The sequence below is a fragment of the Mirounga angustirostris genome, unplaced genomic scaffold, assembly GCF_029215605.1.
Source record: "Mirounga angustirostris isolate CCGP_5_RB_7025 unplaced genomic scaffold, mMirAng1.0.hap1 SCAF_2, whole genome shotgun sequence".
NCBI lineage: Eukaryota > Metazoa > Chordata > Mammalia > Carnivora > Phocidae > Mirounga > Mirounga angustirostris.
This window is the reverse complement of record NW_026991710.1, coordinates 59,751,605-59,777,257: the sequence shown is the minus strand read 5'-3', so window position 1 is coordinate 59,777,257 and position 25,653 is coordinate 59,751,605. Positions and strand designations below refer to the sequence as shown.

Genomic DNA, 25,653 nt, shown 5'->3' with positions numbered 1-25,653 from the left:
GCTGGCACGTCTTTCCTGGTAGAACAGCGTTATGCACATTACACCACCACAGTTTCCTGGCAGCATCTTGAAAATCTCATTAGAAACCCATCCAAGGCAGGTATTTTTCCACTGCATTTCAAGTCCATCTTTTTGTCATGGCGGAGATTTGACTAGAAGAGGGGCAGAGAGGACAAGTTGGTCAATTGCCACTTTAGAGTGCAAAAGTGCACAGTATTGAGGAAGATAAAAGACTGCCTTGGAGCTATTCTCAATTTGTTCTCTTATGACTATTAGGTCTTCAGGGTGATTTTACAGTTTGCTTTTATTTAACTTATGTTCCTGTCATGAGCCCTGTTAAGGGGTGAAATACACAGGATTTTGTTATTACTCCTTGGCTGGAGCAGTGCCAGTTATTCCCAGTTAGTCTCTCTGAGGCAATCTAATTGTGAATATTTAGTTTCAAATCTTGCATTTTAGTCTTGGGTACGTTACAGTGCTCTGTGGTCATGGACCATTTTTAGTGGGCCAAGAGAATTCTCAAGTGTGACATACACAGAACAGTGCTACCTGAATGTGGGTTTTCCTTTTCCCTCCTCTCTTTGCCCCTTCTTTCTTTTTCCTTCCCCTGCCATTTTCTTAAGCTTCTTTAAAGATTAGCTTCTTTTATAGGAGAGTGGGTAAATGACTCCTAGGAGTAAAATTTGAACTGTTTCTCATTACTTTTGATTAGATTCCTCCAATTAACTAGCACAGTGGTATCATGCACATAATAAGCTCTCAATAAATGCCTGTTGAATAACTTGATCACATGAAGAAGGAAGCCTGGCAACCAAGAGTAAAATAAATACCTACCTTTACATAATTGCCCACTTACCTCTTGGGGGCTATAATGCTACAATTGTATTTACTCACAAAGATTGAGATGGTTACATTTGAATTTAGAAGTCTGAGACTTCGTATCTGAGTTTATGATCAGATAGGAAGAATCTAGAGCAACTGTTTGCTTTCTGATATGCCCTAAGGAAAAAAAAATTGTGCATTAGGTAGAGTCAGGAACCTGTGTTCTAGTCCTGGTTCTGTTATTAAAACTCTGTAACTGCTTTTGCTTCAGGGACCTTATTTATAAAAGGAGATTAATATCAACCACCTGTACTGTCTTCTATCAAAGAATCGATGACTTTAAAATCTTCTGTAAAGAGCAAGAAGAGACAGGCTTTTAAAATTCTTCTTCATGAAAAATATAGTCTTCCGTAAACAAAAAGGAAGCTACTGACACACTGTAACCAGGACAGTCCTAAGTTGTTCCTCCACTTGACGTGTGGGTCTCTCCAGTCACCTGCAGTAAAAGAATGTGCACTGTTTGCTAATTATATTGAAAAGCTGGGAAGGAGAGAAAAGCCGAAACATTGTGTCCTACAACATTTCTTAAGGGGAAAGAGAAAATGAACTTGTTCTGGTGTTTTGTTGTCAGGAAAGCACTTACTTAATCCCTTCACCCCACATCCTGATTCCTCTTATTCTTTTTCGGCTCCATAGTTCTGCTCAGACACTCAAGTGGAACTTCCAGATGGTTGCCCTGTCTAAGGTATGATGCTTCTCTCCGTAAGCAATCTTTTCCCTCCTTCCCTCCCACATACAATATGTTTCCTACGTACTTGGCCTTTACATTTTTTTTTCTTTTAAGTTTTAAAAATAATAGCTGATGGCTTTGATTTGTTCCTTAACTGATACCTGACGCTTGTGAGGGGTGTTATTACTATACCCAAGTGCTGCCACCTTCTCAGGAGAAATCTGCTGTAGAGGTTGATAGGGAATATTTCTGTCAGTCAATGCTAGAGCAGTGGCAGTGATAAACTCACCACACTTGTCCTTAATTTTGATTTGGTCAAGACTCCACAGGGTCGGGCACCTGGGTGGCTCAGTCATTAAGCGTCTGCCTTCGGCTCAGGTCATGATCCCAGGGTCCTGGGCTCGAGCCCCACAGGGCTCCTTGCTCGGTGGGAGACCTGCTTCTCCCTCTCCCACTCCCCCTGCTTGTGTTCCCTCTCTCGCTATGTCTTTATCTGTCAGGTGAATAAATAAAATCTTTAAAAAAAAAAAAAAAAAAGACTCCACAGGGTCCCTCCCTTCTATAGAACCTGGGTTAGAGAGAGAAGAGACTCCATGCCACAAAACAGGCCCATGTCACTCCATTGACTGATGTTGCCCACACTTCTGAAGCCATCATATTTCATCTTTTCTTAAAGGATTAAGAGAAGGGATTTGCTGAATATGGTAGGTGATATTTATTGCAGTCCTTCAAAGAGCATCTGCCACTAACATGACCAGTAGGAAAATGAAGCTAAGCGTAACTGGCCTTGCACTGTGAGTCAGTTCCCCAGCAAGATTTATGGTCTCAGACCCTGATTTTAAAGCCCATTCGCCCTTCTATAGACCCACAGTCCAACACAATCACAGCCTCCGCCACCCCTACCAGCACCAGAACTTCCACCATTCCTAGCCTGACAACCATTACCTTTGGCCATGGCATCATTACCAACCCTTCTTCACCTTACAATCCTGATATCGCTTTAATTCAGTTTTTTTTCAGAGCATCATGACCAAAATATTATGATGACATTGCCTAAAATAATAATATCTATTCAGTGCTTATCCATAGTGTTTTATAAATGTTAACTTATTTAAAGATTTTATTTATTTATTTGACAGAGAGAGAGTGCACAAGCAAGGGAAGCAGCAGAGGGAGAGGGAGAGGGAGAAGCAGTCGCCCCACTGAGCAGGGAGCCTGATGCGGGGCTCGATCCCAGGACCCTGAGATCATGACCTGAGCCGAAGGCAGATGCGTAACCAACTGAACCACCCAGGCACCCCTAAATGTTAACATATTTAATCTTCACAACTATTTTATGACCTAACTAATATTATTAAGTACATTTTGCAGATGTAGAAATTGAGGCTTGTTGTGTTAAGTAAGCTGCCCAAAGTAAATGGCTGGATTCTAACCCAGGCTCAGAATCAGAATTTTTAGCCAGTATATACTAAACAAAGATTTTTTTTTCACTGAGAATACTTGAAAGAGTTTGCCATACACAAACACATAATTCACTACCTTGGGCAATAACTAGTAAACTTACAAAATTTATTTCCCTTTGAATTTGTCAAGTTAGGGTAAACTATGTATCAGGAAGAAATGAACCCTGAGCTATCAGTGGCCAAGCATTGCAAAAGTTTATTCCTTCTTCATGTAAAGTTCAGCGCAGATTGCCTGTCTTTCCTGGGCACTACACCAGGCTGCAGCAGCTATGGAATCCCAGCTCTCTGCAGAGCTGCTGATTCAAGGGGAGAGAGTATGGAAAACTCACCTACTTTTCAATGCCTCATACGGAGAGTGACATACCAGTTCACAGCCATTACACAGAGCCAGGCACAGGGTCCCAACCTAGCCACAAGAAGGCTGAGAAGTGTAGGGAAGGAAAGCCTGGGGGATATTTAAGAGCACTACCATCTCTCTTTATTGCTGGAAAAACATAATCTATTCAAGTAAATAGTTCATATCTATAATTGGAATGCCAGGAGACCCTGAACAATCCTGCATCAGGAATCCAAGTGTCTTATTGACTTGTGACAATCTTTTTTTTCATCTAAAAAATGTATGGACTTAATAATCTCTCATGGGATATTATAGTCCCCCAAGGCTTGGGCTTCTGCATTCCAAGTGATCTTTTATATAATTAACAATAAGGGGGAGGAAAGAAGGCAAGAGATTTTTGAAATTTTTATATCTCGCTTCATGTCATGTCACTTGTTACTCCTTGATATTTCTAGTTATTAGAGGATAGAGAAAGTCTCACTTCTCAGAGCTCCATATTTGAAAAGAAGAATTACAGTTGGATCTCAATGCAGTCATTTATGTTTGGTATAAAAGAGGAAGACATGTCATTTAGCCTATAGGGAAGAAGAAACCAGGTTATATCTATATGTCCAGCATATATTATATGCTGAAGGACAAGCTGCTCTTTTCCCAACATTCCTGATTTGATGGAATCAGGTTCAATCTTTGGAAATAGTTCAGGGAAAGAAATTTTACCAGCAGAGGGCTGAAAAACTAGAACTGGAGATATTTGATCATTATTTAATATCATTTTGAGTAAAGAGTAAAAAGCACTGTGTTGTAAACTTCTCTATTACCTGTTTTCTAGATTTCTTTTATTTACTGCCTCTAACTAGAGCCTGGCAAAAAAGAAAGGATTTGATTCTTATCATTGGTGAATAAAGGGCACTGGAAGTTCTCAGGTGTATTCCCGGTCTTTGTGGACAATATCATGGAGGGCAGAGCTACTGTGCTTAGACACTAGCTGTCTCAGGGTCAGGCTGCATGGATTACTGGTCTGGCTCTCTAAGGAATCTTCCATGTTCTTATGTCCTCCACCTTGGTTGTGGGAACTCTGCTAAATGAAGGATAAAGAAGGCATGTGCCTCCAATTTTGCTAGGGCTGAAGCCACATCCCTTCGTTCCAACGTAGCAACTTTAAATACTGGCATCCCTTTAAAAAAGATACAGTGTAATCTAAACTAAATGTGCCCCATCTACCTCCTAAACTGAAAATCTGGAAAGTTTCTGGTTTCATGGCTTGTAGATTTTCAGCTATCATTGCCTAATGTTTCTTTCCTGGAGATGGAGATTTTGAGAATGCCAATTCCTCTTTATTACTGTTCCTGTGATCATTCCCATTTGGTTTGCTGGCTAGACCACAAAACTATGTTCTGTGCTGTGAAAACATCTCATGATACAAACTATTTTCAGAAAGGTAAATTACTTGTGCATGGTGATGTACTTATACTAGCTTGCTATCTTTATCTTAAGGCTCTTTTCTCTAGCCATCACACTTACTTTATAGTGCCTTTTCCAGTTATTCTATCATAGCTTTATTTTTTAAAAATTTTTTATTGTTATGTTAATCACCATACATTACATCATTAGTTTTGATGTAGTGTTCCATGATTCATTGTTTGCGTATAACACCCAGTGCTCCATGCAGTACATGCCCTCTTTAATACCCATCACCAGGCTAACCCATCCTCCCAACCCCCCTCCCCTCTAGAACCCTCAGTTTGTTTTTCAGAGTCCATTGTCTCTCATGGTTCGTCTCCCCCTCCGATTTTCCCCCCTTCATTCTTCCCCTTCTGCTATCTTCCTTTTATTTTTCTTAACATATATTGCATTATTTGTTTCAGAGGTACAGATCTGTGATTCAACAGTCTTGCACACTTCACAGCACTCACCATAGCACATACCCTCCCCAGTGTCTATCACCCAGCCACCCCATTCTTCCCCCCGCCCTCCAGCAAACCTCAGTTTGTTTCCTGAGATTAAGAATTCCTCCTATCAGTGAGGTCATATGATACATGTCTTTCTCTGACTGACTTATTTCCATAGCTTTATTTTTTTCTTTCACCATCAATCCCTTATTGCAGAATTGCATAAGAGGATCTCCAGTCCTTGGTCTTGTGTACTCCTGGCCATTCAAGTCAGGTTCATTCTTAAGAGAGGTGCTTTGACTATGTCATATTCTTCTCACAGTGCCTCACACACACACACACACACACACATTTATAATATAAATTATGCGTATTACGTTGCCAAATAATAGACTTATTTCACCAGTCTTTGTTATGACTCAGTCTTAGGTTGTATCTGTACCACTTGAACGCTTTAAACACTGTCAAAGGAATCAAGAGAATATAAACAGGCTATGTATCTAGGAAGGAGGAGGCCTGCGCTAATAGGAAGCTGAATAAATATTATTACCTAGAGTTGAATGGCCTAAGCTGGAAAGTAAGGCCCAGGAACCAAAATAGACAAGGAAACATCCTTCCTTAATGTCCAGTGAAGCTGAAAGAGAAATCTTTCTTTTTTTGTCCCTAAAGCTTTATTAAGGTATAATTCACAAATAAAATTATAAGATTAAGTGTACAACATGATAATTTGATATTAAAGTCATAGAAACAGAGAGTAGGAAAGTGGTTGCCAGGGGCTGGGGAGTGGGGGAAATAGGGAGAGGTTGGTAAGGATACAAACTTTCAGTTATAAGATGAATAAGGTTTCAAGATCTAGTGTATAACATTAGACTATAGTTGGCAGCACTGTATTATGTAATAGAAATAATTTTGATTCAGTTTCAGAATAAGAGCGTGGGAAGGACTAGTGATGCAAATTTGGGATATCTAAGGATCTGAGCTAAAAAAATACGAGTTTAATTAAGACTGCGAAGTAAAATAATACATGAGTAGATGTTAATGTAAAGGTTTAACTATTCCCAGCTAGTTTAAGCAACAAGACTGGATACTCAACAGTATATTTTTTCTGAGTAAGTGAAGATTTTTATTCTGTCAATCTAGTTGCCATTCCTGTTATTCAGAATTTTCCTAATCTGAATGAAGCCCAAGGATCAAAATTAAAAACACTTTATAGTGGTCATTATAAACTTTAAAGTAGTCATGAGGAGAAGCATTGAGCTTGTCTCTCACACATAACTAGGTCCTACTAGGGACAGACAAGGGTCACGGCCATGTGCACAATCAGCTTGTGAACCAGCCACTCTATGGTGTGACTGAGGCCACAGATGTTCTTGGGTCTTAGCCAGTAACAAAGCCAAGTAGTTATACAGTATTGGTCAGCTTGTGAGAAAGTCCCAGTTGGAGGAATTGTTTAGTGAGTGACCAATTTGCCACTGTATATGTGGATACAATGTAAGTCCTGTCAAATATGGTTAGTTCCTCAACATCGCTATTATGTTTATGGTAGACCTTCTTACTGGATTTGGTTTTACATTCCTGTTGGTTAAGGAGTAGCTCTAAGCTTCAAAGATTACTCTTAAGAAGAGATTTCTCTCTTTCCCTTTGTCATTTCATTTCCCTAAAATTGAGATTTCTTAAGTTTACCAACTATGGATTCTTTTTCTGCAACAGGAAGATTAGTTGACTGACTCAGTCATATTTTCCCATAAATGGCAACATGAGCTGTCCTGAGATATATTTTTAGATACTGGATTAGTCTTAGAATGTGAATTCTGCACTGTGGGAAAGAATGACATGACCCCACTAAGATTTGAACTCTGCTTTCTGTCACCATGGTTACCATTTGATCATCCTAACTTACATTCTTGGAATCCAAAGAAACAAATCTAAATAATATCCTCTATAGAAGACAGGAGTCAAAATATAAAATATGTTGTCCTTTATGTGGACAAATACAAATCGTTCATGGGCTGTAGGACAAAAATGCCTGCAGAACAGAAGGGACTAGGGATATGTTTTGCCAGAAGATGCATAATTTCTATTGGTTTTTATAATTTACTATTTAGGAAATGTAAGTTGAAGAACTGCTTAGTAAAAGTAAAATATGATGATAAATGTAGCAGTCCAAAAGTTTCACTGAGTGGGCTTCATGGAGCGTATTTCACCTGTATCTTGTATTTTAAATCTCTGTAGCACCTAGCCTAGTATCTTATTATCTGAGTGACTGCACTGGTATCCTGCTTCCTTAGCATTCCTTATTAAAAACATCAGCCTGAAAAATGGAATAAAAACAGGCTTTCTTAAAAGCTATAGACCTGATCTTAAAATATGCTAATTCTAAAACATCTGAAGTCTAGCCACCATTTCACAAATGTTCACCCAGTCCCCACCTTTTGTGAGCGTGAATCTGTGCCATTAATGGCCGAATTCTTATTCTCTCAAAACTACTCTTCCGTGGTTACATTTCAGGGAAAGGAAAAAATGTCATTTAATACAGCCCCCTGGCCCCCAGTAAATAACTACTTACAAAGAAGTAGTCAATTTTATACCCACAGAATTGGTAATGTTGAAGGCTCCCTGGCAATCATCACCTACCATTCTTATTTTACAGATCAGACTTTACCCTTTAGTGGTAATTATAAAAAAGTTGCATGTTTGAATATATTTTACAGTTTAGGTTCTTCTTTAAATCTAGTACTCACTAGGCAAGAAGACATGTTGAGGGTACAATTTCTGCTTTCATGAAAAGCCAAACTTTTAAATTTTCCTCTTTCAGGGATTATGGAAGTTCTAGTTGGCATAGGTCGTGTAGACTGGCCCTATTCTGCGTCATTTACTGGCCATGGCATTAACATGTATTCATGCATATGAGGCTGTGGCTCACTCTGGAGTTTAGATGAATAAGGGCCTCGGTTTTTCTTGAAGGGAGAGGTTCAGTTCTAGAACACATGTTGGAGGCTGAGCCAAGATTTCCTTTCTCTGGGTTTAAGGGCTTTCATTCAGGAAGCAGTGGTGCTGGACAGTTCCCTCCCACACAAGTTATGAGTGGCCAGGAGCAGGTCCAGGACTTGGGGGTCAGAATAATAAAAAAGGTGATATTTTCGTAGTCTCGTACAATAACTTGTTCCTTTACTTCATCATCCATTTCAAGTTGAAATGATATTTTTTCTTTTTTATCTGACCTTTATCTATTTTGGCAATCTTCTTGAATAATAAAAAAATTGAATTTTGGCATGAGGCGTTTTGGAACAGTGCCAGTAATCTCTAGAGTGGACGCGAAATGAGATTTCTCAATCCATGCTCAGGTTGCCCTAAGTACAGGACATTCAACACACATACACTGCTGGCCTTCTCCAGGGCCTGTGATTCCACCATTCCTTTGGGTTTAGCATAGTTGCTCCAGGACTTGTGTGTGTGTGTGTGTAGAAATCTGAATTTTAACAAGCATATCAGGTGTTTCCAGTATAGGCAGTAACAAAGGAATACTGACATCTAAAAAAAGAGCTTCTATCTTGCATTAGTCTGTTCTATCAAGGAGATTATTCCAGTTACTATTGTTGTGCAATGAACCACCCCAAAATGTATGTGGCATAAAAGAGCCATTTTATTATGATTATGGATTTTCTCTGTTCCATGGTGTCTGGGGCGTCACGTAGTGAGATCTGAAGGCTGAAGGTGACTCTACTGCTTTAAGCTGGAATCATTTGGAGGGTTCTTCATTCACATGCCTGGTAGTTGATGAAGTCTGGTGGCTAAGACCTCGACTGAGCTGTTGGCTCAGAAAAACGTGGCCTCTCCATATGTCTGCCTGCATGGGATAGTTTGGGCTTCCTCATAGCATGGCAGCTGGATCCCACGAGTGAATGTCTCAAAAGAGCAAGGTGGGAGCATGTGTTATTTTTCTAACCTACCTTGGAGGTCACATGATATCATTTCTATCATACACCATCAGGATGAGAGAATTACAAAGATATGTGCAGGTTCATGAGCTGGCAAGGTGACATCATGAGAAAAGCATGCGAGACGGGAGTATTGTGGCTATGTTTGGAAGATAAAATCTGCCATTGAGACCAATCATTTAACTGAAAACTATAAAAAATTAGTAAGGACAATTAGAAGACCAGTATAGTTGAAAACATTATAATAGAAAATTTTTCTTGCTGTGAGTGAGTTAAAGTCTCTTCACCCAGATGAATTACATCTCACAGTACTAAGAAAACTCACAAATCATATTACTGAGGCATTTCACCATCTTAAATAAATGTGAAGAACAGGAGACACTGGTACACTGGAAAATTGGTATATATTATTCTGTCTATAGGAGGAAAAAGATGGACTCTATAAATGGCAGGTCAGATATGATTCTACACTCTAGTAAATTAAGGGCTAGATTTTCAAAATCCAGTTCAAGGATGACATAAATACGTTACAAGTGTGCTACCACTTTTTTTACCTTGTATATCCATGGACAATATTGCTAAATAATCAGATCATAAAATTCTTTTTTTTTTAAAGATTTATTTATTTATTTGAGAGAGAGGGGTGGGGAGGGGCACAGGAAGAGGGTGAGAGTCTCAAGCAGACTCTGCTGCTGAGTGTGGAGCTGGAGTGGGGCTTGACCCCACAACCACGAGATCATGACCCAAGCCGAAACCAAGAGTCGGGACGCTTAACCGACTACACCACCCTGGTGTTCCAGATCATAGCATTCATGACTGCTGTGTTTGGATAGGATCTAGAATCATTGTTAAGATTATGCTGTGGGCAGGCACTACCAATTAGTTGTTGTTGGCACATAAGTTAAAACTTACTTCTTATTTAGAAACAAAACCCCTAGAACATTTGTGACAGTGGTTCATAAAATTCTAGTGTGTATAGGCATCATATGGGGAACTTCATAAAAATGCAGATTTTCAGGCCCAGATATCCTGAGTCAGCAGGTCTTGGGTAATTTTCTTTGAAGTACTTCAGCATAGACTGTGTTATATGAACATGTGTGTCTGTGTTACTGTTAATCTATATCCTTGTCATGGTTAGTTGCCTTAATCAGAAATATACACTCTAAGGTGGTTAGCTAGCATTTATTCAAAAGACCACAAAGCAGAGGAATTCAATTGTATTCATTCCCAATGAACACCAGAAATTTTGGTATTTGACTAATGAATAATTCAACTGGGTATTTCTTGATGAAATTATTAGTTTTCATAATATGTGGATTTTCTGGAAATATCATAGAGACCCTCACTGCTCCTACCTACACAGGGTAAAAAAATATAGCGGACCCACTGTCTGCATCCTTAGGAATGGTACCCAGATTCCTAGTAGCCTGTTTTAACTGCTAATTTGGAGATGTTTTAGTCTCCTGACTTTGACTAGGTAGTGAGCTGAATTCTGCTGCGAGAATGTTGCTTCCTTTGCCTCCAGTGAACTGTTCAAGGAAGGTTCTGTTGGAGCGGTTAGAGGAATTGAGAGCTGGAACTCCACTGGATTTTGCCAAAGTTGTGGCATGATTGTTGCATGTTTGCTGAGAAATGCTGGTGTGTGTGCCAGGATTCAGTGTGAGATTTGCTTTCAGGAGAGCTGCAGAGAGGAAACTCATAACCTTCACCTATGACTCACTGTTGGGGGTGCCTGATGTTTACTGAAAATCCCCTGAAAATTGTACGTAACCAAGTTGTAGTAGGTTGGTATCTGACTTACTAGAAGCACCTTAGGTGATTCTGATTTGAGACACACTGAATTAACTTATATATCTCCTTTCCTGTTTCTGTGAAGGACTAATGGACATTTAGCAGTGGGATGTGGGTGTTTAAAGCATTGAATGGTAGCCAGATCGTCCTTTAAAAAAAAAAAGTCCTTTATGATCTTGGGATTTAATCAATTAAAAAAAGATTTAAAACTAATATAATATTATGTCAATTATACCTCAATAAATGAAAAAATCGAAGAAGAGGTTTAATAAAAACTATTTTTTCTGGTTAATAAAAAGGAAAAAAGCTTTGTGATCCTCAGCGTCTGCCTTAAGCTCCATAGCCAGATAAAATTTTCTGTAAGTGCTTCAAAATCAACCACTGCAAAGAGCCCCCATCTACGATCTAATGATCTTTGCAAAGTCATAGTAAGTTCACAAGCAAACACAATTTTTTTTTGGTGAAAAATTACTTTCTTATCTTAAAGTGATATCAGGAAGCTAGAGATATCTGGTGGAGAATAATGGGTTTCATTAAAATGCTGTGCTTATAATTCTATGATTATTGTTTGTGCCTGAAATTATGACACTTCAAGGCTAGTATAGAAAAAAAATCATGCCTAACATTATTTTTGCAAAATTTCTCATGATGAAAAAGCATTGGAATGCTTTTTGGAATAAATCTTATAGGAATAGATAAACATCAGTTCTTGAAATTTTTAAACCTATTCCTTCATACTCAGACAATAATGCGGTGGAAATAATGTGCCTCACGCATGATGGGAACTATATAAATGTTATATATAAATAAATATTTTGACCAACTTTTTGATTGATATAGAGCAACTAAAGGAAGTATTTATATGTGGCAAGAAGTTGAATATGTACATAGCAATGATATTACAAAGCTAGTGTGTGAAGCTTCTAAATATAAAAGAATATAGAAGCTTCTGAATCTTGAGAAATTAATGGCAGTGATTATTTTAGTGTAGAAGACAAAATCATTAAGAAAAACACCCCTTCAGCCTCAGATGGAAAAATGACAGTTCCTGAAAGACAAGGAGGCTATTTTCCATCCAGGGAATTTGTATTGGAGAGAGAAATGGAATCATTAAATCGATAGTGAGGAGTTTTCAAAATTTTAAAGTAGCTTTGTTTTTCACAGGATCACAACAGATTCCATCGAATCCATCAAAACCATGTCCATCTCAGCACTGTTCAGTAGCAAATGAGGCTATGTCTATCCTTGTCTGAGATAGCACAAAATTTTATGGTGGTTACTAAGTCATCAAAAGGGGATAACTTATATTGTGCATAGTTTTTTTTTCCTTCTTAATAAACTTTTACTGAGATGTTCCATACATGAAAAGGCCTCTTGAGGGATACGTCCCAACAGAGTCCAACCGCTGATACTCTTTCTGAGTAAGTATTGTCCTGCTAAGGATGCAGGCTCCCCATGTACTTCCTAAAGTCCTCACTGTGCTGAAGGGATGCTTCACACAGAGGTATGGAGAAGGCCCTGCTTCCTAACTTTGTGCCATACTTTGTCACCCAAAACATCAATGCCTTACTGAGTAGGTCACCATATCTCATGGCAGTCCTTTGAAAGCATTTCCTTTGGCTTCTACCTGCAGCCCCCTCTTCACTGGACTTCACTGGGTTGGGAAAAATATCTGAAAAAGGCACCATGATGTCTCTTCCAGTTTGGTGTCCTACTTCTCTTCTCTCTAAAAATTTTCATACAAGTGAAATTTGGTTATGAGAGAGAAAAGAAATTACATATTTGGTACTCAGCAAATCTGTTTAGAAGGTTTGAACACTGGGCAAAATCAGCTCAATGCCTTAGCGGTGTGTTTTACCTGAGAAATTATTGTGCATAGTTTAATAGATATAATGATAATATATTTGAGTTATTTGATATCACAGTCCACAAGGAACCGATTTCTGTCATAATTGGTGAAATGAAATACCCCCTCGACTTCTCAGATACTGCAGATGATGATGACTACATATTGTTTTGTTACTGTTACCTCTTTTTTTTTTAAACCATTCCTTCTACGTGGCTTTCTTTCATAATATTTACTACTCATAGAACAAATGTACATTGAGAAAGACCTCTTTTTTCCCAGAAAATAGTAAAAGGCTGTTAATTTGATATAACAGACTATCCAGTTTGTTGATATTTTAACACTGATAATACATCTGATGTTAAATAAACTATTTAATTTATCTGATGAATAAAAGCATGCTGGTAATTGGTGACATGAAAATCAAACAACAATTGGACCGAAATTTTCATTTTTTAATCAGTTGCTTGGGTTTTTCCCTTCTAAAATTGTAAGCTATGTTAGAGAACATCCTGTTTTGTGTATTATGGGTCCCCAGAGAGTAGAACATTAAGAACAAGAATAGTTTAACAATGAAAAGAGACTGGGAAATGAGGGGCGATGTGGGTGTACTATGTCAAGAAAATGGCAGAAATGCTGGTTAGCTTTATTGGTTTATAGTAAACAAAATACACTGCTTAATCACACTATTCTGTAGAATATTTCTTTTTTTAACCAGTAATGACTTTAATGATGAGAATAGTATTTGCTTTTTTTCCTCTTTCAAATTATTTCTTTGTTCATGTCATTGCATGTTATGTTTAATAGAATGGGTTTGTGTTTTTTTTTTTAAATGGCATTTAGAGAGAGTATGTAAACTCCCCACTCTGCCATGGTGGCCTGATTCTTCAGATGGCTCCTGCAGCTTCAAAGGCTGTTGTGGACCAAGAGCAGTTCTGGAATTACTCAGCTGTTGAACTCATAGGGACTTTGGAGATGATCTTGTCCAATGCCATTTCACAGATGATGAATCTGAGGGTGGAAGAGGTTGAATGACTTGGCTTGTGCTTGTTATTGGCAGACCCTGAGCTAGAGTATGGTTTTGTCAGTCCCAATCCAATGATTTCTTTTTTTTAATTAAATTTTTATTTTGAGATCATTGTATATTCACACACAGTTCTAAGAAAGAATACAGAGGGGCACCTGGGTGGCTCAGTTGGTTAAGCATCTGCCTTCGGCTCAGGTCATGATCCCAGGGTCCTGGGATGGAGCCCGGCGTCGGGCTCCCCACTCAATGGGGAGCCTGCTTTTCCCTCTGCCTGCCACTCCCCCTGCTTGTGTTCTCTCTCTCTCTCTCTTTCTGCAAATAAATAAATAAAATCTTAAAAAAAAAAAAGAAATAATACAGAGACCCTTTGTACCTTTACCCAGTTTTCTGCAGTGGTAACATCTTTCAAAACCATAGCACACTATCATAACCAGGATATTGACCTTGACACCATCAAGATACGGAATAGTTCCCTCACCACAAAGATTCCTCATGCTGCTCTTTTATAGCTACATCCACTTTTCACCCAACCCACTCTTAAATCATTGGCAACCACTGTAATCTCTTCTCCATTTTTATAATTTTGTCATTTCATGAATGTTATATAAATGGAAACATGCAGTATATAATCTTTTGAGATTGGTTTTTTTTCGCTCAGTGTAATGTTCTGGGGATTCATCTACATGGTTGTGTGTATCACTTTGTCTCTTATTGCTGAGTAAGTAGGGATATAACATATCAATGTGTTTTTTTCACAGACTATTTCTGTTCCAATTTTGGGAAATATCAGCCATTTTCCACTTCTAAGGTTAAGAAATGTACTTATGAAGGAATAGTTTGATTTTGACCATCCTCCTTTTATGTTTGGAGACTTAGGGAAAGTAATTGTAAAGACAGCAGAGACCCATGTAGTATAAAGGGTGTTTTTTGTGTGGTGGCCACACCACTGGGGAAAACTGGGTAAAGGGTACAAATTTGTGTGGTGGCCCAGCTTTCTTTGTTTTGTGATGAGAGTGAGCAGGACTTTAGGGAGGACCTCCATAGTTCAGAAGACGATTCCTGAGGGGTATGATTAGAAGGAGGGTCTACGAAACATCATGTCTATGTGAGGCAGCCTTCTCAGGGGACCTACGTCTCCTGGGGCAAAACAATTGCAGATCTCATCTCTGTGTCACAAAAGGGATTTGCAGGTTCCAGTTGTCATTACTGAAAGTGGAGTGTGCCAGAAGACATGATTTAGTACCTGTCTACTCTCTAAAAATGTGCTGTGGGTTTTAATGACCTGAAATAGTTGAAATTTGGCTCCTGCATTATACCATAAAGATAGATTCATTAGGAAGGCAAAATGCTTGTAGGTGAGAAATGTGCTTTAATTCTTGAATTAAATTTTAGTTCAAATCACAATGGGCTGCATGGCATTTGTGCTGTGGACATTTGTAAGTACACTCAGTGATCAGAAAAACTTCCAGAATTTCAGAGCTGTCAGTTAGGAGATGGGGGGTCACAAAGCCATACCCACCTCCCTCTGTGTACTTATGTGTTCTAACCATTTGAAGATGACTTGAGGAGACAGTGGTGGAGGGAGGAAAAAATGGCCTGGAGAATTAAAGAATGGGGTTGGGGGAGCATGCTTATTTGAAGAACTATTAGATGAAGAGACAGAAACTTCGGGAACATAAAACAAGCACAAGGGGGACTATGATATGGCTTATTAAGTCCGATGGACAATCTTTAAGAAGTGTTCTGTAATGTAAAGTGAGGTTCACATGCTGTGTGATCCTTAGGATGGAGTGAGAGTGTGAAGATGTGGGGGTACGGACAGGGGCTTGTGCAGGAGCATGAGGGGCTCTTAAAGCTACGCTGGCTAGATCTCAGGTAGAAAGGACTAGAAGGAACTAGAAGGAAAGTACCGATTCATTTGGATTTTTATTTTCACATCAGCAGTTTTAATTTGAAGTTGCCTGTCTGAGACTCGGTGATTTAATCTCTTTTTAATGCCGATAGATTTTCCTGCCAGTGCTGTGAAATCTGTTGTGAAGCTGAATGGGGGTAATCAGCCTGATATTAAAAATGAACAGTTTGGAGAGTCATTTCTGTAACTTCTGAGGTCAGAAGTAATTTATCATTCTTCAGAAAGCCAGGCTGCTGGTGTCTGCCTGCTCTGATTTTAGCCAGCCGTCCCTGTGGTGAGGGCTGGCTTTGAATTTTGCCCACAGATATTTAGATGTGATTTCTATGTAACGTGTTTTTATCTCTAGTGTCCCTCACTCCCAGAGGCCTGTTCTCATAAAGGTAACTCCAGTCTTCCTGGAGTACAAAGTTACAACATCAGAAGTCACCAAAACATATGGGCTGCTAGTAGGTTGGGGCAGCCAGGTGTGAAGTTTCAGGTGAGATTATTACAAACTCTTGGCACTTCTCACATTATATGGTAAGTAATGAAGGTTTGATCTGATTCCCTCTGGGAGTTGTACCCAAATCACTCTATCCTCTATCCTCCCCCACCACCCGAGTGTAATGGGCCACTTCGGGGACACTCTGCCAGCCAGGGAGGAATTGCTGCTGAATATTTACAGGATTCCTCTCTACAGGCTTTAGATTTTACAACAGAACTTGCTGGTTTTGTTAGAGCACTCCAGAGAAATCGGTGTTTTCCAGGGATGCTTCTATGGTCAGGTAGAGTGGGTAAACCTTCCAGTGGAAGGAGATGAGGCAGAGAGCGGAGTGAAATGAACAGCTTCTCAGGGGCCACCTCTAGCACAGTCTCTGCCATTGCAGGTGCAGAGAGGAGTCAGTGCTAGTTTCCCAAAGAGGTCTGTACTTGTCCAGGTAGGGGGAGAAGCTGACAGCTGAAGGAGGTTTTGAATTGATGGGTGCTAGCTGCTTGGGAGAATAGCCCCTCTCCCACCCCTTCTAGCACTGATTTTTCACTTTTTCTTGCCCTCGGTGTCTTTTCATAGGAAAGAAAGGGCATAAAGGAAGCAGCATAGAATAGAGGGTAAGAACATCCACTCTAATAAACTAGATTGTTTGGTCTTGAAACCAAGCTTTGCAACTTAACTCCAGCATATTATTTAGCCATTCAATGCCCTGGTTTTTCCTCATCTATAGAGTAGGGGTAATAATACCTATTTTGTTGGGTTTTTATATAGACTAAGTAAGTTTATAAACGTGTTCCCATGATCTATTACTGTATTACTTTAAACTTAGTATGTTAAAACAAAAATAATCATTTTATTGTTATTGCTCATGGCTCTAGTAGTTGATTGGGTTCACTTGATCCATTCCTATTTAGGGTCTATTACGCAGTTGCAGTCAGATGATGGCTGGGGCTGGAGTCATCCTGACCTCAGCTGGGGCTCTTGGTTGGAACACTTCCATCTGGGCTCCCCATATGGTTTGGGCTTCCTCAAAGCATGGAGACTGGATTTCAAGAGCAAGTATTCCAACAGAACTAGATGAAAGGTATATCACTTTTCATGAACTAGTCTCAAAAGTCACATGGCATCACTTCTTCCACATGCTGTTGGATAAGGGAGTCATAAAGGTCCATTCTGGTTCAAGGGGAAAGGTCCCACATCCTACCAGTCAATAGGAAGAGTGTCAACATTACACTGTAAGAAGAGTATATGGGATGGGGTAAGTTGTGGTAGAAAAACCAATGTGCCACAGAATGTAGTCCACTTAGAACAGTATCTGGTTCATGAATGCTCAGTAAGTATTAGTTGTCATCATTTATTGGATTCCAAGCCTGCTGACCTCAAAATGGGGTATCCCATTACTTCTTATTCCAGCCTCATTTCTAAGGAAAGTCTGGGGGAAAGTTACTCTTAGCCTGTGGTTTTAATGATGCCACTACATACCTGAATCTAAGGCTCTGTAAGGAAGAATACCTGGATCTGAGGCTGTTGTATCCTTTGGAAGTGAACCTTGAGGGGAAGGATAAGAAGAAATTCAAGCTAGCCTGGAAAATGGACATGGGTCATTTGGTTATAGCATGGCCACAACGATGTTGGAAACCAAGTACACTTTACTCCAGCACACCTCACCCATACACTCTTCAAGTGACCCAGCATAATTAATTTCCAGAAGGAGCTTACTACGGTCTCACCCTCATATTCATTGAGGCTTGTAAGCTTATGATAAAATTGAGTAAAATTTTTCTTGGCACTGGGCAGGATCCCTCTGAGGTTGAATGCCTCTGAAAGCCAGTCACCTCGTGGACATTCTGGGTAGTGTTTGTTTGATTTTGGGGTGACCCTCATTTGAACCTGAATCTCAAAGATGAATGGATTAGATAGCTTAGTCATGGGAACACCAGTCCAAAGCCAGAGATTTAGGGCTTTTGTTGCAAGTAAATGAAACATAGGAAAAGTCTTCTTGCATGCCATCTGCTTCTTTATAGACCAAATAGCACCAATAGCAAGCCTTGGGCCCCAGGCAGTATTGACAGACCAGAGAAGCTTTCTCCAGATGTGTCTGGATCCTCCACGACTCCTTTTACCTTTACTTAATGTAATATCTTTCAACTTAAAAAAAAATTAAACCGTAACCTTATCCCTCTTCTTTATAGAGGAAGGAATCTCTATGACTCAGACAGAAAAACAAAACAATCAAAAACTTTAGAAAGGACTTAAATTATTCAAAAGTGAAAATCACAAAGGAGGCTTGCACTGCCTCTGTGGATATCTCAGCTATGTAAATTTACCTGGGGTTTTTGGTGAGTTATGTATAGCTCTTCTAAAGATCCTAATGGAGGTTTTGGCATTAGAGTAAGCCACTTGTTAAATTTGATAGTAACTCAGTACTTCACTGCTATTAAATCCTTGTAGATGGATTATATCGGTTTGGTATTGACATGTAGGGAAAGAGGAAAAGCAAACTCAGGCCTCTAGACCTCCAGATCCGTCAGTCTTTCATTGGCTTGTTCTGCCTGCTGACAACACCAAAAGACATCCTGGGAAGAACTGCCTCTCTGCAGACTGGCTGAGGGAGAGATGAGAGAATCAGAGCAAGTCTTGGGTAGGTGAATGATTCTAATGAACTCATGCTCATAAAGCAGAAGCCAAGAAAGAATGAGGAAGAAATAAGGATCAGGAATTGAAAAATAATAATAGAGTTTATCATATGAGATGGCATTGCCATCTGAAGACTGATGACATCTTATTACTGTCCTAGGCTGAAATTTCAGGCTGAAATTCTTATCCCAAACCAAAACAAAGATTGATTATGTAATATTTTTATAGCATCCAGGTCTTGGTTTGGATTCACCCAGAAGCACATTGACATGGGACTTGGGTGCAAATAGTTTATTTGAGGGGAAGTAAGCACAAGTGAGAAAGTAAGGGAAAAATCAGTAGAGAGTGTGTTAATGAGCTGTGGACTTCTGGATCTCAGTCCTGCTGGAGACCCCTTGAGGAGCCATGCATAGCACATCTCAGAATTGTCCTACATAGGGATCAGGAATCTGGACTATTTAATCTTTGGTTCCAGCCCCTACTGGTTGAGGTTTGCCCTTAGGATATAAATTTCCTTTCTTCCTTCCTTCCTTCTTTCCTTCCTTCCCTCCTTCTTCCCTCCCTCCCTCCCAGACTCCCTCCTTCCCTCCCTTCCTTCCTCCTTCATTTCCTTCCTTCCTTGCTTCCCTCCTTCCTTTCTTACTCTCTCTCTCTTTCTTTCTTTCTGTCTCTCTCTCCCCCTTCCTCCCTCCCTCCCTTCCTTTTTTCCTTCCTTCCTTCCTTCCTTCCTTCCTTCCTTCCTTCCTTCCTTCCTTCCTTCCTTCCTTCCTTCCTTCCCCCCATGTATTTATTCTAGGCTTATGTGTGTGTTTAGCTAGCTGAATGAATGAATGAATGAATGAATGTCAGTGGAACTGTATTTAGAAAAGCACAAATAGTTTGTCTACACTTTATCTTATGACACAATATTATCCCATCTATCTAATAAAGGGGGAGAAGATATTTTACCTTGCCACCATCTGGTCTGGACAAAATCTTCAGAGTTTGTTCAAAAAGATAATTGGCTATTCATTCTTCTACTCCATGGATTTTGCTTGTGAAAGAGCCACTGTACTGTGCCTCCCTAAACTTACCATGCTCTTTCTGGATCTGGGGGAAGGAAGGAAGGAAGGAAGGAGGGAAGGAAGGAAGGAAGGAAGGAAGGAAGGAAGGAAGGAAGGAAGGAAGGAAGGAAGGAAGGAAGGAAGGAAGGAACCTGAAGCTCCTAGAAAAGAACAAAGCAGGATGCATTAGGGGGCTAAAGGAGTACATTGAATCTTGAGAGATTTGGTCTCCTCAAATAAGACTAGGGAACTAGGAGAGGAGACCAGGTAGCATTATATCCTGGGCATTGTCTTTGTCAACATACTCTAATAATTCAGGTTTCAAAGGATCAAGCAATGGGATTAGAGGGTAATTTTAATTCAGTATAATAAAGCTGCATATGATGAAGGCCTGCTCAATGCAAGAAGTAAAAGAGGGAGTTCTGCTTATTGTGTTGCTTTCCAGGTATAGATCTAAGAATCAGCACTCAGGAGGACAAGTATTCTGGCAAACACTGATGACTCTTTCCTTATTTGATGACGAATACAGAAAGAAAAAAAACAAGAGCAACAATATAGACTCCATGCAAAGGTGGGGGAAGGGAAATATTCTGAGGCTCCAGAGAAGGTATATAGCTCCAAGAATGGAGACAATATATACCTAAGGATATATAAGGATATTTATGGAGAAAGAACAAGAAAAATGCTTTTTAAAAAAAATTAGGAGTTCTCAATGTCATTCAAGAAGACTCAGATTCAATGAAATAGAAATAGAAAATCATAAGGAAAGAACAGACTGAGATAGGAAGAAAATACATGTATGGAAAAAATAACATAAGCCCCTCTTTACAAAAGAAAAACATGAAATCAGCACTCTGTGTCTTCTTTTACAAAGAGAGTCAACTTTAAGGAAAACTAAAAGGCACATCTGTTGAACCTAAACATGCTATGTTTATAAACAGCTGTGCTGCAAACTCTGTTTTATAAGGCCACTGAGTTTAGGAATTAGTAAACTATAAATGAGCCTTTGTTAGTTAATTAGCAAGAGTTCTCACCACTTCAATTTGATTGTCCTCTCTTGTTTATCATAAGTGACAAAGTCCTCTATTTTATTTTCCTGTCATTCAAAGTAAAACGAAGTGGATGACCTTGTCAAATTATTTTATTAGGGCACTTGAGTTTATCATTCTGAAATTTAAGCATTACAGTTTGTAAAAGTTGGTGGAACAAGTTTTAGATGATTGTAAAAAGGTGTGGAACTTGGCTAGTGTACGAGACGGTTAACAGTTCATTCATGGTAACTATGTCATTCATTTTGCATGTAACAAGCTTATATCGAACTTACTGGATTTTTCACCCTTTCTCCACTTCTGCTTCTTTCTGGGTTTTTGTTCCTCAATATAGATATACAGTGTAATTTCTGAAATTTGAGACAGCAGATCACTCTTGTCCTTTCTCTGTAATGGTTTAAAAATAAAAGTGCTTCCGGAAATGCCTAAACCAAAAGTATAATGGCGAGTCACTGGAAGTTAACAAAGAAACTGAGAATGCAATAGCAGTAAAAAGCAGAATTTAAGCTGCAAAAATCTGATTCAAAGATGAGAGATTTTTCTCAGGTTCATGGGAAAAAAACTAAATTAAAAAGAAACATTATGAAAGTGAAAATGACTGACATGGACATAGAGAATCAGTGATTTATCTTCAGAATCATAGGTCTTCTTTGGGGGTAAAACAAAAACAAATAGAACAAAAACATGGCCAAACAAAAACTATTGGGAACTTGAGAGAGAATGAGAAAGAAGGCTAGAGAGCTAGACATGTGGAAAAGGGAGCAGTAGAGAATGGAGTGGGTGGGGGAGAGAGGGAGAGGAGACAGATGCAGACTGATTGGACTCCCCAAATTCCAGGCTAATCAGTGCTCACAGTCCAGCATAGGGCCACAGTCAATGGTGTGCTGGAAAAACCTCATACTAGCTTTTGAGAGCTGATTTTTAAATTTTTAGAAATTCTGTGAGCTGGTCATTAAACATAGTCATTGTTAAAAATGAAGTTATAAACTTACAGTTAAGTAAATCATATTAAAAATAAAGGTAGCAAATACTCAAAAGTTATCACTCTATAATTATTTTACTATTATCTGTGCTCTTGAGGTTATTTACACCTCTTGTACAGGTTAAATGCTATCTAATGGCTTGCTTCTGCACATCCCCTCCCAACTCTGTGCTCAGTGACGTCACACTGGTGACTTGAAATCAGTCATAGTGGGAGTATTTACACCATTGAAGTCAATGCTACACATCATGGTTTGGTTTCTTGTTTTGTTACTTGTCTTGACTGAAGAAAGTACATGGAGAAAACATTAATAAAGAAGATTAAACTTAAAAGTATGCTGTGCCTGGGAGCACCTGGGTGGCTCAGTTGGTTGAGTGTCTGACTCTTGATTTTGGCTCAGGTCATGATCTCGGGATTGTGGGATCGAGCTCCGTGTCGGGTTCCACTCTGGGCATGGAGCATGCTTGGGATTCTCCTTCTCTCTCTCCCTCTACCCCTCCCCCTGCCTCCTTCTCTAAGAAATAAAAATAAATTTAAAAAAAAGTATGCTATGTCTGTCATCATTATATTGTGAATAGCACAAAAAATTAAAGGAACATTCTTCCAGTATTCAGAAGTTATCTATTAAAAAAAGAATTTTCTCAGGTCATTGACAGATGAGTAAAATTCTAATATAAATTTTTCTCTTTCTTTTTGTTAGTGTAAAAGAAACGATCAACCAACATTCATGTTGGAATCACACTAATTTCTTGATTGCAACCATAGTAACAAGAGTTCAGTAAAAATCAAGGAAACATTCAATGAGAATCAATTAGCTATATGGGATTTAGAATAAAGAGAATTATGTATTTTATTATTATTTAGCATTTGTGTGCTATCCATACTATTTATCAGTAAAATGTGTAATAAACACACATAGGTATATATACATTCTTTTTTTGGAAATCTTGTTTTTACGTAACTGGCCACATCCTCTCAATTTTCATGAATTACAAAGGACAGGGGAAAAAGTTCCTCAAGCAACAAAGTGGGCAAAACATACTAACAAAGGGAACAAAAATGATGTCTTTCTCAGGTGATTTTCTTTGGAGACCCAAAACACTAAGGGACAATGACGGCAGCTGCAGAGTTTTGGGAGAAAATATTGTGATCAAAGAAGAAACATCTAGGTGGGATGCCTTTTGTATGTGAAGGCCACAGAATGACTTTCTGTGATATCCATGAACGCTCCAAAGCTATTTCACCTGTATATCCTTCTGTATTGATTTCCTGAATCAAGATGTCTAAGCTATAGAGAGAGCCAGACTTTATAAACTCTGTACTGTTATTTCTTGAAATTTTTTTTTTTTAGAGAGAGAGATGGGGGGAGGGGCGTGGGGGAGGGAGAGAGAGAATCCTCAAGCAGACTCCCTGCTGAGCACAGAGCCCAGGAGGGGCTCCATCTCTTGACCTTGAGATCATAACCTGAGCCAAAACCAAGAGTTGGACATTCAACCAACTGCACCACCCAGGTGCCCCTGTTGTATCTTGAATGTTCTAGAAAAGAATTTAACTATTACCTTAGTTTCCTAAGAAATACCAATCTTTCTTACCTTGTTCTGCTTGCCATTTGTTATCTTGGATTATTTGTCAGTTAAGATAGTTCTTTTTTTTTTTTTAAGATTTTATTTATTTATTTGAGAGAGAGTGAGAGAGCCAGCATGAGGGGCAGAGGGAGAGGAAGAAGCAGACTCCCCACTGAGTAGGGAGCCCAACATGGGGCTCCATCCCAAGACCCTGGGATCATGACCTGAGCCAAAGGCAGACACTTAACCAACTGAACCACCCAGGTGTCCCTGTCAGTTAAGATAGTTCTACTCATGGCACTTCTGTTAAATGACTTCATTCCCTTTGATTTAGAACCATATTGTGGTTCTTATATGCCACATATATTTTCAAATATATCTAGTTTTTTGTTCACCATAATGATCATGTTTAGTAGTTTTCAGTAACTTTTTTCAGTTATTCTTTTTAAAAAGATTTTATTAAGACAATTTTTTAGAGCAATTTTATGTTCCCAGCAGCATTGAGCAGAAGGCACAGAGATTTCCCATATACCTCCTGCCCCCCAACATGCAGAGCCTCCCCACATTATCAACATCCCCCACCAGATTTATTACAATTGATGAATCTACATTGATACATCCTTATCACCCACAGTCCACAGTTTATATTATGATTCACTTTTGGTGTTGTACATTGGGCAAATCTGTAATGACATTGTATCCACCATTGTAGTGTCCATTATAGTATCATACGGGGTATATTCATTGCTCTAAAAATCCTCAGTGCTCCGCCTATTTGTTTCTCTCTACATTTCCAACCTCTGGCAACCCAGTGATCTTTTTACTGTCTCCATAGTTTTTTTCCAGAATGTCATATAGTTGGAATCATATAATACGTAGCTTTTTCAGATTGGCTTATTTCACTTAGCAATATGCATTTAAGGCTCCCCTGTGTCTTCTAATGGCTTAATAGCTCATTTATGAATAATATTCCATTGTCTGGATGTACCACCTTTTGTTTAACCATTCACCTACTGAAGGACATCTTAGTTGCTTCCAAGTTTTGGCAATATGAATGAAGCTACTATAAACATCTGTGTGCAGGTTTTTGTGTGGACATATATTTTTAACTCCTTTGAATAAATACTGAAGAGTGTAATTGCTGGATTGTGAGGTAAAAGCATATTTATTTTATTTTATTTTTTTTTCAGATTTTATTTATTTGTCAGAGAGAGAGAGAATGAGCAGGGGGAGCAGCAGGCGGAGAAGCAGGCTTCCTGCGGAGCAGGGAGACCGATGTGGGACTCGATCTCAGGACCCTAGGATCATGACCTGAGCCGAAGCCAGATGCTTAACCGACTGAGCCACCCAGGCATCCCAGCATGTTTGTTTTTGTAATAAACTGCCAAATTGTCTTCCAAAGTGGCTGTACCATTATGCATTCTCACCAGCAATGAATGAAAGTCCCTGTGGCTCCACATCCTCACCAGCACTTGGTGCGTCAGGATTCCAGATTGTGGCCATTTTAATAGACGTGTAGTGGTATTTCTTTGTTGTTTTAATTTGTATTTCCCTCTTGACCATCTGAGGTGGAGCATCTTTTCATATACTTATTTGCTGTCTATATATCTTATTTGGTGAGGTGTCTGCTAAAGTCTTTAACTCATTTTTTTTGTTGGGTTGTTTGTTTTCCTACTTTGGAGCTTTAAGAGTTCTTTGTACAAAGGTGTCTATATTTTTTCTATTATTTCCTTTCCATCATGTTATCTGTAAAATTTAAGATATATTATTTTCCAGGATGGGCTTAGATGGATGATGGGTATTAAGGAGGGCACTTGATATGATGAGCACTGGTGTTGTATGTAAGTGATGAATCACTGAATTCTACTCCAGAAACCAACATTGCACTGTATGTTAACTAACTAGAATTTAAATAAAAACTTGAAAAGAAAAAAAAAGATACATTATTTTCCAAACTTCATTTTTTTCTCAATGCCTAAAACCCAGGCAACACCTAATAGCCTAATATAGCTCCCAGGTATAATTTCGAGATCTCTTCCCTACGAAGTGTCAGGTAGCATGTTATTCAGGTAGAGGGGATGAGGCAGAGAACCAAATATCACAGCAAACTTCTAATATTCTTCATCCTGACAGTCAGTGCCTATTGATGCAAG

General features: G+C 39.0%; 1 long non-coding RNA gene across 3 annotated transcripts in view; it reads left to right on the top strand.

The window, feature by feature from the left end:
• LOC135362958 (uncharacterized) overlaps positions 1–25,381 on the top strand; it is a 181,689-nt gene extending 156,308 nt beyond the window's left edge. For 2 of the 3 annotated variants that reach the window (XR_010408508.1, XR_010408509.1), the window contains exon 5: positions 24,691–25,381. This is a non-coding gene — a long non-coding RNA (uncharacterized LOC135362958). Of the gene's footprint in view, positions 1–1,518; positions 1,568–24,690 lie in introns of all 3 variants that reach the window. The other variant, XR_010408511.1, reaches the window with a different exon arrangement.
• The last annotated feature ends 272 nt before the right edge of the window (positions 25,382–25,653 follow it).